We start from the raw sequence: 12473 nt of genomic DNA, 5'->3' as shown, positions 1-12473 counted from the left end.
TATCTACTTTCACAAAAGTTCTTTCACGCAGCGATTATTTTAATTCTAAGCTAACAAAGCAAAAACAGCATTGCTTTTGAGATAAATTAATGAAACAAGCCTATAGAATGGAATTCCTACTAATTATATTACAGAGAAAACTGGTCTATTAGTTATCACTTGGCTCAACTTATTAAATGTGTATAGGTCTAGGATAAAAGCTTAGGTGAAAATCTTGAATTTGTGAGGAAGAAAATTAAAACACACATTAGTTCTCTGAAGCTTAATTCTGCCTGCTGTGTAATACCCTATATTATGTAATATACCTTTATTATAGATTATGGTCCATGTGTATATTTTGTCATGGAAAATAGACATCTGACCGAAAATGACAACAATATGGATCTTAGTCTACTATTATAATAACTGAACTTTTTTAAAGCCGGTAGGCTCAAGATTTGCCATCAGTTTCCCTGACGGTAGGGAAGCTTCCTGGAATCTCTAAAAAGTAGTTTAGAGTTTAAATTGAGGAAATATACAAAGTTTATTTCCAAAGCACTTTAGAGATTTTATTATAAAAATAGTTTTTCCAAGTTAACTTTGGGGGAAAAGTCTTGACAACAGTTCTAAATCACCATAGTATACCTCCTAAGCAAACTGAAAGGTCACTCAGTATATGTGAGTTCAAGCATGTGGATGTGTTGTTTACTATGCATCAGCTACATATGATGGGAGAAAATGAAATTTATCACGTAACAGGTTTATGCAAAAGCCAATAAATTGTGACACTAAAATAGCTATAGCTCACAGCTGTTCATGGTACCGTTAAAATATGATGTCGTATAGAGTGCTATTATAAAACATGCTTTTAAAAATAAAACAGAATCGCCCTTTGACATCAGTTGAAAGTCTGTATGAAAGACATGCCACTTCCCTAAATATCCAAATTGACAGTGAATACCCTGGTTAGCCAATTTATTGCAGTTCTATTCTTTCTTCTAGAGAAATGAAAATTACAAAAGACAGAAATACCACAAGACATTCTCAGTAGAAAATATAAACTCCAAACTGCATTTGCATCCATGGCTTAGATATTATTACTGAAAGAATTAACTTCCTCTAGGAAGCCTGCAATACCCTATGAAACACTGTGCTTCCCACAGACATTCAACATTGGTGACCACATATAACTCATATAGAACAGATGAACGTAAAGATGTAAGTCTGCACACAGCTGCAAATAAAATGTCAGAGCATCCAGTGAATGTGACAGAGACTGCCAACTGTCCTCTAATATTCTTCCACAGTAATTCCTAGCTGGCTATATGAATGCTCAGAATAAAGTTCATATTTCCCAGGCTCCTTTGTAGCTAAGACACCATATGACTGAATAGAAGGTAAATGGAAGAATTCCATTAACAGCTTTCTGGAAACTTAAAAAAAAAAAGAGATTTTGAGTGTCTGCCTTTTGCTTCTTCTTGACTCATTTTGTCAGCCCATTGCTTGAGATATAGACAGACATTACCATCTTTGAACAAAGGACAAGGCCTGAAACCTACAGATGGCAGGGTGGTGAGTAGGCAGGAACTTGGGTCCCTGAATACTCCATGAAACAGACCCATCACACTAGGTCTGGACTACAAGCTTACAGACCTTTCCATGAGAAAAGAATAAACATCTATTTTACTTAAGTCACTGGGCTTTTTAATCACTTAAAAAGAACCTAATCCCCATGGGACTTTCTCTACTGCCCTAGAATCAACACCAGGACCACAGCCAACAACAAAAGGAGAGCTAAGAGCTGCCAACATTAAGGCTAGGCCTTATTTCCAACCCCTTAATAAGGGTCAGCAGAACTGATCCAACAATACACAGAAGAACTAGGAAGGGGGAAGTGAAGGGGAGGGAATTATCTTGATTGTCACCCTTATGAGAAATATAACATTTTCAATGAGTGGGGTAGCTCTAAGAAAAAAGTTAATACAGAGTGGGAGTACTTACATTCTGTCCCCTAGCAGAACTGATAGGCTTCCTTTGAAAACAAATCTTGACAGAAATCAGTATGTGCCCCTAGCAGTTTGGAAACATAGGAAAATAAAGAGATTAAGTTTGGAGATATCTGAGAGCTTGCTGACGGAGTCTAGGCACACAGTGTGCCTGAAAACAAAATGAAAAAAAGGATGAAGAGAGATATGTTCACCCTACATATTCATGGCCCTTGGAGCCATGAGCCCTTGGCCCATGAGCCAAAGAGAAGCTCAACAGAAGCCAAAGGGATACTCAGGCCAAACAAAAAGACACCTACCAACCGACGGAGTCAGAGGCAAGGACCACTGGCAAAGTCCAAAGGAAATATGGCTGTCCTTCAGGGACAGAGGAAACTGGAAGAAACTAAATGCTGCCTAAAGAAAATTATGAATGTCATCTACATGGAAACCAGAGTGGATGAAACCAGGTTAGGGCATCATCTCCCCCTATCTTGGTCCCCTTCCAGGCCTCCCAACACCAGTGGAGTAAGGCCACAAAATGAAACAGATGGAGTATGATGAAGAGGTCTCAAAAGCCTCTACCCTAACATCTATATTCAATGACACTGGAATGAGAGGAAGGGAAAAAGAAATCAGTGTACATCCTCCCTCCTCCAAGTGTCTTGAGCAAAACTGACTGGCTTGCAATGGCTGGGATCAGAGTTTGGCATTTTACCATGAACTAGACTCAATTTTTAAAGAGCTTCCCTATGACTCTGCAATTGCACTACTGGGTATTTACCCCAAAGATACAGATGTAGTGAAAAGAAGGGCCATCTGTACCCCAATGTTCATAGCAGCAATGGCCATAGTCACCAAACTGTGTAAAGAACAAAGATGCCCTTCAACGTACAAATGGATAAGGAAGATGTGGTCCATATACACCATGGAGTATTATGCCTCTATCAGAAAAGGATGAATACCCAACTTTTGTAGCAACATGGACGGGACTGGAAGAGATTATGCTGAGTGAAATAAGTCAAGCAGAGAGAGTCAATTATCATATGGTTTCACTTATTTATGGAGCATAAGAAATAACACGGAGGACATGGGGAGATGGAGAGAAGAAGGGAGTTGAGGGAAATTGGAAGGGGAGATGAACCATGAAAGACTGTGGACTTTGAAAAACAATCTGAGGGTTTTGAAGGGGCGGGGGGTGGGAGGTTGGGTGATGCCTGGTGGAAGGTATTATAGAAGGCACAGATTGCATGGAGCACTGGGTTTGGTGCATAAACAATGAATTCTGTTACACTGAAAAGAATTTAAATTTTTAAAAAAGCTAAACATAACTAGATATCAAAAAGGAACATGAATGGGAGACCTGACAGAGTATGGAGTAAAGTGGTGACTGGAAAAATATAAAATCATTCCATGTTTATACCCCCACTGCACTGAGGCGGCCCAATAAAGCAGATAAAATTATGTGAAAAATATAGGAAATTATTGAGGACAATTCCAAATTAAACAAAAAGTAATAATCTATAGATAAGAACCCTTAAGAAATAGTCCCACTTCACACACCACTCCATCAGCCACTTGTAAAAACAAGTTTGATATGGCTCTGTTCGGTTTCCAATTTTCTTCTTGGACATAACAACATTAGAGTTCATAAAATTATGAATGTCAAAAAATGATAATATGCAAGTGACATTCATCCTTCTACACAGAAAAACGTTTCCTCTGATTCAAAGCATCAGCAGAAGCCAGAATTCTTAGGACTACTAGCTTGCAATAATTAAGGTAATAAATCCCACTATCTCTTCAGAACTGACAGAGCAACATTTTCTGTTGCAACAGTGTGTTTCTACAAACGTGGCCCTAACAATTTCAGTATGCAGTGTCACAGGACCTTGATTTTGATTACAGAAAAGTGAATAAAGATAATTTTAGAAGATTAAAAAAGTCATCTTCTATGTGTACTTTAAGATTTATTGTCTATAAATCATATCATTTTGCCATCTTTGGTACTCTATAATGTTAGCAATTGATCTTGATTTTTATAATGTTATAGCACTTGTTTTGGATTTATAACACTATCAAATACTATAAATTGACATTTTGTTTCTTTTTTATGGATTTACAAAAATTATTCCATCAGAAGATGGGCAGAAAATTTCAATATATGTAAATTAAACAATGTGGCTATCTTTGAAATGTACCAATATATAACAGTTTTTATTTTAAAATAAGTTTTCTAGTCTTGACTTGTAATCACATAAACCCAGATGAGATGCTATAATTGTCCATTCTAATACTGATTTTGCCAGTCTAGAGATTTCTTTTTCCTGAAGAGGAGACACACATCACTTCAACCATTCATATAACTTAAGAAATAAAAGAAAAATACTATAAGCCTTAGAATAATTTACATTAAAAGCTAGGTATGTAAATGTCTTCACGCCATTTTGAAACTATGAGAAGGCATCCAAGTGCGAATGTCCATTCCCTACCTCCTACCTCCAAAATAAGTTCCATCCAACCATTTCCTGCAGGGCTGAAATTCCTTCATGTTTCAGGACTACTACATATTTTACTAATCTCATTTGGAAATGGTTAACTGCTTGCTGTCAGATGTTTTTAATGGTCACTCCCTGTGGGACAAAAGTGAGGAGGGTGTGAAAAAGACCCATGTTTAAAGAAAGTTGCTCTTTAGATCACTAAGGAAAGATAAACACCTGTGCATTCATACGTGATACCTAGCATAATCACTGTAGCAAGAAAACAAGTTTGATTAGTGCATCTCGGGTTCATGAACCGTGGGGTCTACTGCAAAGAAGCAGGCAGAGATCCTCTTCTAGCTACTGCTCAGAAGCTCTGCACAAAGAAGAAAAGGCAGCAAGGAGCTAAAGAGTGACAGGTGTAACACTGGAACTAAGAATAAGCATGCCAAAAACATGCTTGACTTTTGCAGTCTGCAGTAAGGAAGACCTATATCTTTATTAACACACAAAATAGCATTCTCTTGGCAAAATGTGAAACATTACTATTTGATAAATATTGCCCTAATAAATAGCTTAAATTTGTATTAAATATTCTTAACTGCTTGATGACATTTAATCATCTTACTTATTTGGGTCAACTGTGGTCAACAGTAAAAAGCTGCATTATGTTAGTTCTATATTCTATTAATGAATTAATTTATATGTAATAAAAAGTCCATGAAAAGCACTTAGAACAATGTCTGACTCGTGATTAGCATTAAAATATATATATTAGATATTCTTATTACTACTGTAATACATCATATTAATATAATAAAAGACATGACAAGATATATAATTATTAACAGTAATACTACATTAGGATAATGTCTGTCATTGACTTTCTCTAAAGTTTTTCCCAATCCTTTTCATAACTAAAATCAACTCCTTTGTAACTTAAATGTAAACATATATTTAACATGTTCAGTCATGTACCTGCATTTTAGCTGTTAGAGTAATCTGTTTCATTCTGTATGTGATATGCTTGTCACATTAATGGCTCTAAAGGGGTAAGTGAATGAAGGAAGTCACATTATAAAAACTGAGACTCAACTTATAATTATCTTTTCTCTCTTTCAGAAATTCTATGCTTGGGATAAGCTCTGACAATTACATGCCTGTACTTGGTATAAGATTTGGCAGAGATGTATAGATTTATGTCTAGCGTAAGTCACAGATTAAAAATTGCACAGCAAATGCAACAACAGATGTGTTATCAATATTGTCAAGGGAGATAATTGCACTCTTACTTTAAGGGATGAACATGTATGACAAAAATCCCAAATCTTTTTTCTTCGCTTTCAGTTTCTACTCACTATGCTAGTGGAAGTCTAAGGAAGAACTCCTTAGAAAGTAAATCATACACACACATATATAGTTATTTTAGTTTGACGTCTCCATTGGGGGAAAAAAAAAAGCACTAGGTGATTTTTAACAGTCAATTTTATAGCTACCAGAAAAGAATCTTCTGTCTTTTGAAATGTGCACTCATGCTTTGACATTCCCACATATAACCATTTAGGTATTTATAACAAGAGATGTTAAAATCTACAGGGCTTAAAACAAAATAGCTTTTTAACAAGAAAATCTTTTTCCAAGGTCAAAGGAAAATTACAGTTCATTTAGGCAGTTAGTACATCACTGAAGTTAACCTAACACAATCTCCTCCCAATAGGGCCAACCAACTAATTCTCATGTATTAGAATTCTATTGTATTGTATTGCCTATCACTTTAAAGACAAGACCTTACAAATCTTTTCATTATATACCAGTTTAATTTATAACAGCATTTAGTTATTTTTTTATAAGAAATATTGGAATGTGCTACTTTCTACTCAGGAATTACAGATCTTAGAAACATACTATATTTGTTTTCAAATAGAATTACATTCATGATGCAAAGACCATTGTGACTTCTACTTTCAGACAAGATGAAACAGATCTACATCTCCCTATTCTTCCTGCTAAGTACAAGTAGAAGCTTGGAGTATTCTATATAAGACAAACGTAAGAGGATTCAGACAGCAAGAGACAAGGAGGAAGAATCCCAGCTAGGGATTTCAAGACCCAAGAAACAACAGAATGGTGAATCTCTCAGTTTTCTCTTTGCCTCATGTATCCTGGGCTGTATGCCAGAGAAGATGGCAACATGGAAATGACAATGGATATAGAAAATAATAATAATAACATCAGGGGAGCCTGGGTGGTTCAGTGGGTTAAAGCCTCTGCCTTTGGCTCAAGTCATGGTCCCAGGGTCCTGGGATCGTGCCCTGCATCAGGCTCTCTGCTCAGCGGGGAGCCTGCTTCCTCCTCTCTCTCTCTCTGCCTGCATCTTTGACTACTTGTGATCTCTGTCTGTCAAATAAATAAATAAAATCTTTTAAAAAAAAGTAATAGCAATAATAAAACCCCAAGAAAATCTGCTCGCTCTATCCAAAGGGTCAGAAAAAGAATAAATTAGCAAGACAGAAAACATTTAGATGATAACTGCCCTATTCCAAACAAACACCACGGAAAATATGGCGGACCCACCCCCACTTCCATCAGCAAAAACCAACTGCGGAGCTTAGACTTCTACCCTTGCCAGATTAATGAGGTGACCCAATCCCCCACCTAGAGTACTGACTGAGAAGGGTGAAAGGGAGTCATAACTTTTACCCCTGTTGGATTCCTAGGCTTTTGTCTCAATCTAGTGATATTGAGGCATGCTATATCCTCTCACTGGGGTGGTCTCAGAAGCGGCATAGTGGAGGATCAGGACTTTCACCACTTTGCAGCTATAACATGCCCCCCTCTTCCCACCAGGGTGTCAACAGAACTCAGTGGAGAAAGTGAAATTTTACCCATAATAAGTAACAAGGCGGCACTCCGAGATCCCTAGCTGGTGCAACAGGGGACTTAAAAAAACAGAAGCCATACATAAAACACAGAGATTTATTATGCCTGAAACATCTAGGATTCAACAGAAAATCTTTCATTATACCAAGAACCAGGATAATCTCAACTTGAAGAGAAAAGGCAATCATGAGATGCCAACACCAAGATGACACAGACGTTAGATTCATCTGACAAGTGTTTCAAAGAAGCCATTATAAAAATGCTTTTTAAAAGCAATTACAGGGGTGCCTGGTTAAGTCAGTTAAGCGTCTGCCTTCAGCTCAGGTCGTGATCTCAGGGACCTTAGATTGGGCCCCATGTCGGGCTCCATGCTCAACAGAAAGTCTGCTTCTCCCTCTCTCTCTGACCCTCCTCCCTGCTTATTCATTCTTTCTTTCTTTCTCAAAAAAAAAAAAAAAAGAAAGAAAGAAAGCAATTATACACACACTTGAAACAAATGAAAAAATGTAGTCTCATTAAAGAAACAGAAGGCATAAGAAGAACCAAATAGAAACTTTATAGCTGAAAAATAAAATAACCAAAATTAAAAACTAAGTAGAGAAAACAGAAAAAAGATTTAGTAAATTTGTAGATAGAAACATAGAAAATCCCCAACCTGGACAACAGAGAGAAAATAGATGGAGAAAAGTGAACAGAGACACAGATATTTCCAGGATCATGATGAAAGATCTAATATTTTGTGTCATCAGAATCCCAGGAAAAGAAGAGACAGTGACTGGGGCTAAAAAGAATCTGAAGAAATAATGGCTAAAATGTACTAAATTCTGGTAAAAGATACAAGCCTACAGTTTCAGAAGCAGGGCAAATCAAAACAGAATAAACACAAAGACACAACATAATCAAACTTCTGAAAACTACAGACAAAGAATAAACTTAGAAGCAAGCAGGAAGAGAGAAACAACTCCTGACCTACAGAGATGGGACACTCTGAAAGCAGTGTCTCAGCAGAAACCACGGAGCCATAAGGAACTGGCACATTTTTAGAGCGCTGAACGAACTGTCAACCCAGAATTTTCTATTGAGCAAAAATATCCTTAAGGAATGAAGGGGAACACAAAACAATCTCAAATGAATGGAAATCGAATATAAGTTGCCAATCTACCTACTCCAGAAGAATGGCTAACATAAGGTCTTGAAACGGAAAGGAAATGATAAAAGCAGGGATCTTGAACTCCATTGGGAAGAAAGAAAAAACACAGAAAGGAGTAAAAACAGTGGTGAATATACAGTACACTTTCCTTCTCTTCTTGACTTTTCTGAATATGTTGGGCATTAGAAACAAAAATTGTAACACTGATATGGTACTTAATGTATGTAAAGGAGATATTGAGATAATTATATTACAAACACAGAAGCATTTGGGGGACTAAGAATGGTACAGCATCAATTCTGTGATATTCTTACCAAAAATGTACAACCTCCATCAATCAATCATGAGAAAATATTAGAAAAACCCAAATTCAAAAATATTCTACAAAATAAATAATCATATTATTCAAAAACATTAAGGTCATGAAAGACCTTTTTCAAAACTTTGTAATTAAAAAGGTTGTGTCTAGTTGCACATAATTATAGCTCAATAAGGCTTTTTAAAATATCAAAAAGTTATAGCTATCTTTGAAACAACGGTTGGAGACATGAAGTCTCTTGCATATACTTCTCATAAATAATCATAACTAATCTCATAATTAATTTCCTAGCAACTATTACCTTTGGATAAGGTAATCTCATTAATTAATTTCCTAGCAACTATCACCATTTGAATTTATCATATGTGTTTGGATGTTCCCTGTCCCTAATCCACATCTCACCCCCACACACCCATTTTTATGTTAGCTCCATGAGAGCAGAAACCTTGACTGTCACTTATGTTATATCCTCAGGGCCAAGAAGTATGCCTGGCCCATGGCAGATGCTCAATATATTTCAGTTGAATTAATGGATAAATGAACTCTTTACATTGTTAATATTCATTGGGAATCTCTCCTAGGCTATTTACTCATTTTCCCTGGTCAAACTTTACTTCTTTTTCAAGATTTTGTTTATTTATTTGAGAGAGAGAGAGAGAGAGAGAGAAAGCACCAGCAGGGGTAGGGGCAGAGGGAGAAGCGGACTCCCCACTGAGCCAGGAACCTGACGTGGGGCTGGATCTCAGGACCCCATGACCTGAGCTGAAGGCAGATGCTTCAGACTGAGCCACCCAGGCGCCCCATAAACTTAACTACTTCTATGGCTTCAATTCCATCTGTATAAAGATGACTTTCCAAACTGTGTCCTATCCTTTCTTGCTGATCACCAGAAGCATTAAGAACTACCTCTTGCACAACTTTATTCAGGCAATGCAAATTTCATGTGTTTAAAATGGAACCCATTAGCTTCCTTTAAGTTCTCTCATCTCATCAATACTAAACATAAAACCTTGCCTAAAACATGTCACATTCATATTATCTTACTTTATTTCATTCTCAAATTCTTGAAAAAATAGTCTATGTGTTCTCAGATAGTCTCTACTTACTCTTCAACATATGTGAATGTTGCTTCCATCTGGAACAGGCTAGTGAAAGCGTACTCATAAAAACCAGCACAAGAGGTCATTTAATTCTCTCAGCTGTAGCTTAGACAAGTGCACCTTAGCCCCATTCCTCTACACTCACCAGCTCTGCCCTAACCCAATCTTTGTTATTTCTCTACTGGATTCAATCAAAACCACTCTAATTAGTGTTTTTGCTACCAGTCTTGTTTCTTTTTTGTCTAATTCATGCTTTGTACCGCTGACAGAATTATCTTTCTAAAATACAAAACCAGGGGTACCTGGGTAGCTCAGAGGGTTAAAGCCTCTGCCTTCGGCTCGGGTCATGATTCCAGGGTTCTGGGATAGAGCCCATGAGCCTCTGCGCAGCAGGGAGCCTGCTTCCTGTTCTCTCTCTGCCTGCCTCTCTGTCTATTTGTGATCTCTGTCAAATAAATAAATAAAATCTTTTAAAAAATAATAATAATAAATAAATAAAATATAAAACCAATGTCCCTACCCTTTTAAAAATAAGGCCACAGTCTCTGCCTAAAAGCTAAAAATCTAAACTCCTAGCAAAGCACAGCTTCTTGGGCTCCCTGCGAACCACTGCCACTTCGACTCTAAGCATTTTATGAAATACCATGTCCTTTTATGTCTTCAGTGCTTACCTTCTGCTTGCAGTTCTTATTCACCTGAAAATTCTACGTGCTCTTCAAAACTTATTTCAAATGTCCCATCTGCTATAAATTCTTCCCTAATTCCTTCAGTCAAAGCTGTTCATTCCTATTTGTGATTCTTGACATAGCTAACCACACCTCAAGTGAACACTTATCAGGTTACCCTTATTATGCCCCTCATCATGGGGGCAGAATTACATACAGTATTTCATAAATGTTTAATTTTTTGTTATCAAGCTGCTGTGTAATGTTCAAACACTGACCCCTGGAGATGGGACTAATTCATGGTGGTGGCCAACCTTTTACATACTGGATTTATTTACCTGTCTTTCTCCAACGTGATCATAACTCCTCCTGTGCCCAGTGCTTGGCATGCTACCTAGCATGTGAAGGTACTTATGAGTACTGGCCCAGAGTCAATAAGCAGGTGTTCCATTTTCTGTTCTTCAGTTAAATCAATTCCAGTATTCAATGGCTTGACACATCTCTAGTCTGGTTAACTTCATGTCCATCTAATTCTTTTATATACTGAAATTCTTTTCTCAATTTTTTTCTTAATATTTTTAAACATTTTTCTCTTAATAAGATTTATTCAAGCTGTCACTGCATCATCTTCAAACAGTAGTCCTTGTTTCTTCAATGCTCCATATTAGGACTTGATTCTGGACTTTTCTTATACTTAAAAAAGATGACAGTCTGAGGGTTTTGAAGGGGTGGGGTGGGAAGTTGGGACAGCCTGGTGGTGGGTATTGTGGAGGGCACGTATTGCATGGAGCACTGGGTGTGTTGCATAAACAATGAATTCTATTACACTGAAAAGTAACCAAAAAAATAATTTTTTTAAAAAAATGACAGTAATACAGATAAAAACATGTATGTTTTTCAAATAGCCTTATCTCTGACAGTTAAATCTGCCTTTTGATGTGACCATGTTAAGATAGGAGAACTTTTCAGAACTTAAAGATCTGTCAGGATTTAAAATTAATAGTATTGCAAGGGGAAATAAGTAAACTATATTACTAATAGGATGTCTTACTTGTGTAGTCCCTCAAATGTGTGTTCACATAATAAAATTTTATCTCAGAATAAAATACAAAGTTCCTTCCAGCTCAAGAGTCAGAATTCTTACATAACAGACTCAGCTATGAGTAATAAATAAATACATTTATTAATGAAATCTATGACTGAAACAAAACAATATCTAGAAGGCCATAGACCATCACCACAAACTAGTCCTACTTACAGGAAATCTTCAAACACTATACAATAGTTTTAAAATAAAGATCTGTAGCCAAAAGCAAATATGTACCAGGCATTTTTGCTTGTGTCGTAAGATAATGTACATGCCTACATCACTGTCTAATATATAATGAGTCAATCGATAAATGTCAGTTTCATTTTCTTGTTTACCCATATATCTCTGAGATAAAGCATGCCCCTGCTATGTTAATATCTTTTTCTGTGTATAGAAATCCTTTATGTGGGGCGCCTGGGTGGTTCAGTGGGTTAAGCCGCTGCCTTCGGCTCAGGTCATGATCTCAGGGTCCTGGGATCGAGTCCCGCATCGGGCTTTCTGCTCAGCAGGGAGCCTGCTTCCCTCTCTCTCTCTCTGCCTACCTCTCCATCTACTTGTGATTTCTCTCTGTCAAATAAATACATAAAATCTTAAAAAAAAAAAAAAAAAGAAATCCTTTATGTGCAGTAACTCCACATCCTTTTCTCTCTCTCAAGAATTGCCCTGAGTGAAAAAAAATTTCATATCCATGAAATTTTAACCACTGTCACTAATGAAAAAAAAAAAATCTTAGATATAGCTGAATGCTGGAGAGAGGGAAACAGATCATTTCAACATGACTTAGAATGACCATTGGTATTTGCTAGTAGCCAGACATGAAGGGAC

General features: G+C 36.8%; 1 protein-coding gene and 1 long non-coding RNA gene across 11 annotated transcripts in view; one reads left to right on the top strand and one right to left on the bottom strand.

Annotated features, from left to right (window-relative positions):
- STAU2 (staufen double-stranded RNA binding protein 2) overlaps positions 1-12473 on the bottom strand; it is a 324564-nt gene that overhangs the window by 110453 nt on the left and 201638 nt on the right. The gene's annotated exons all lie outside the window — the stretch shown is intronic.
- LOC309859260 overlaps positions 1-12473 on the top strand; it is a 268946-nt gene that overhangs the window by 70553 nt on the left and 185920 nt on the right. The gene's annotated exons all lie outside the window — the stretch shown is intronic.

Source organism: Mustela nivalis (assembly GCF_964662115.1).
Source record: "Mustela nivalis genome assembly, chromosome: 2".
NCBI classification, from domain to species: domain Eukaryota; kingdom Metazoa; phylum Chordata; class Mammalia; order Carnivora; family Mustelidae; genus Mustela; species Mustela nivalis.
Note: the sequence above shows the minus strand (reverse complement) of the source record. Positions and strands in the feature narration are given on the sequence as shown.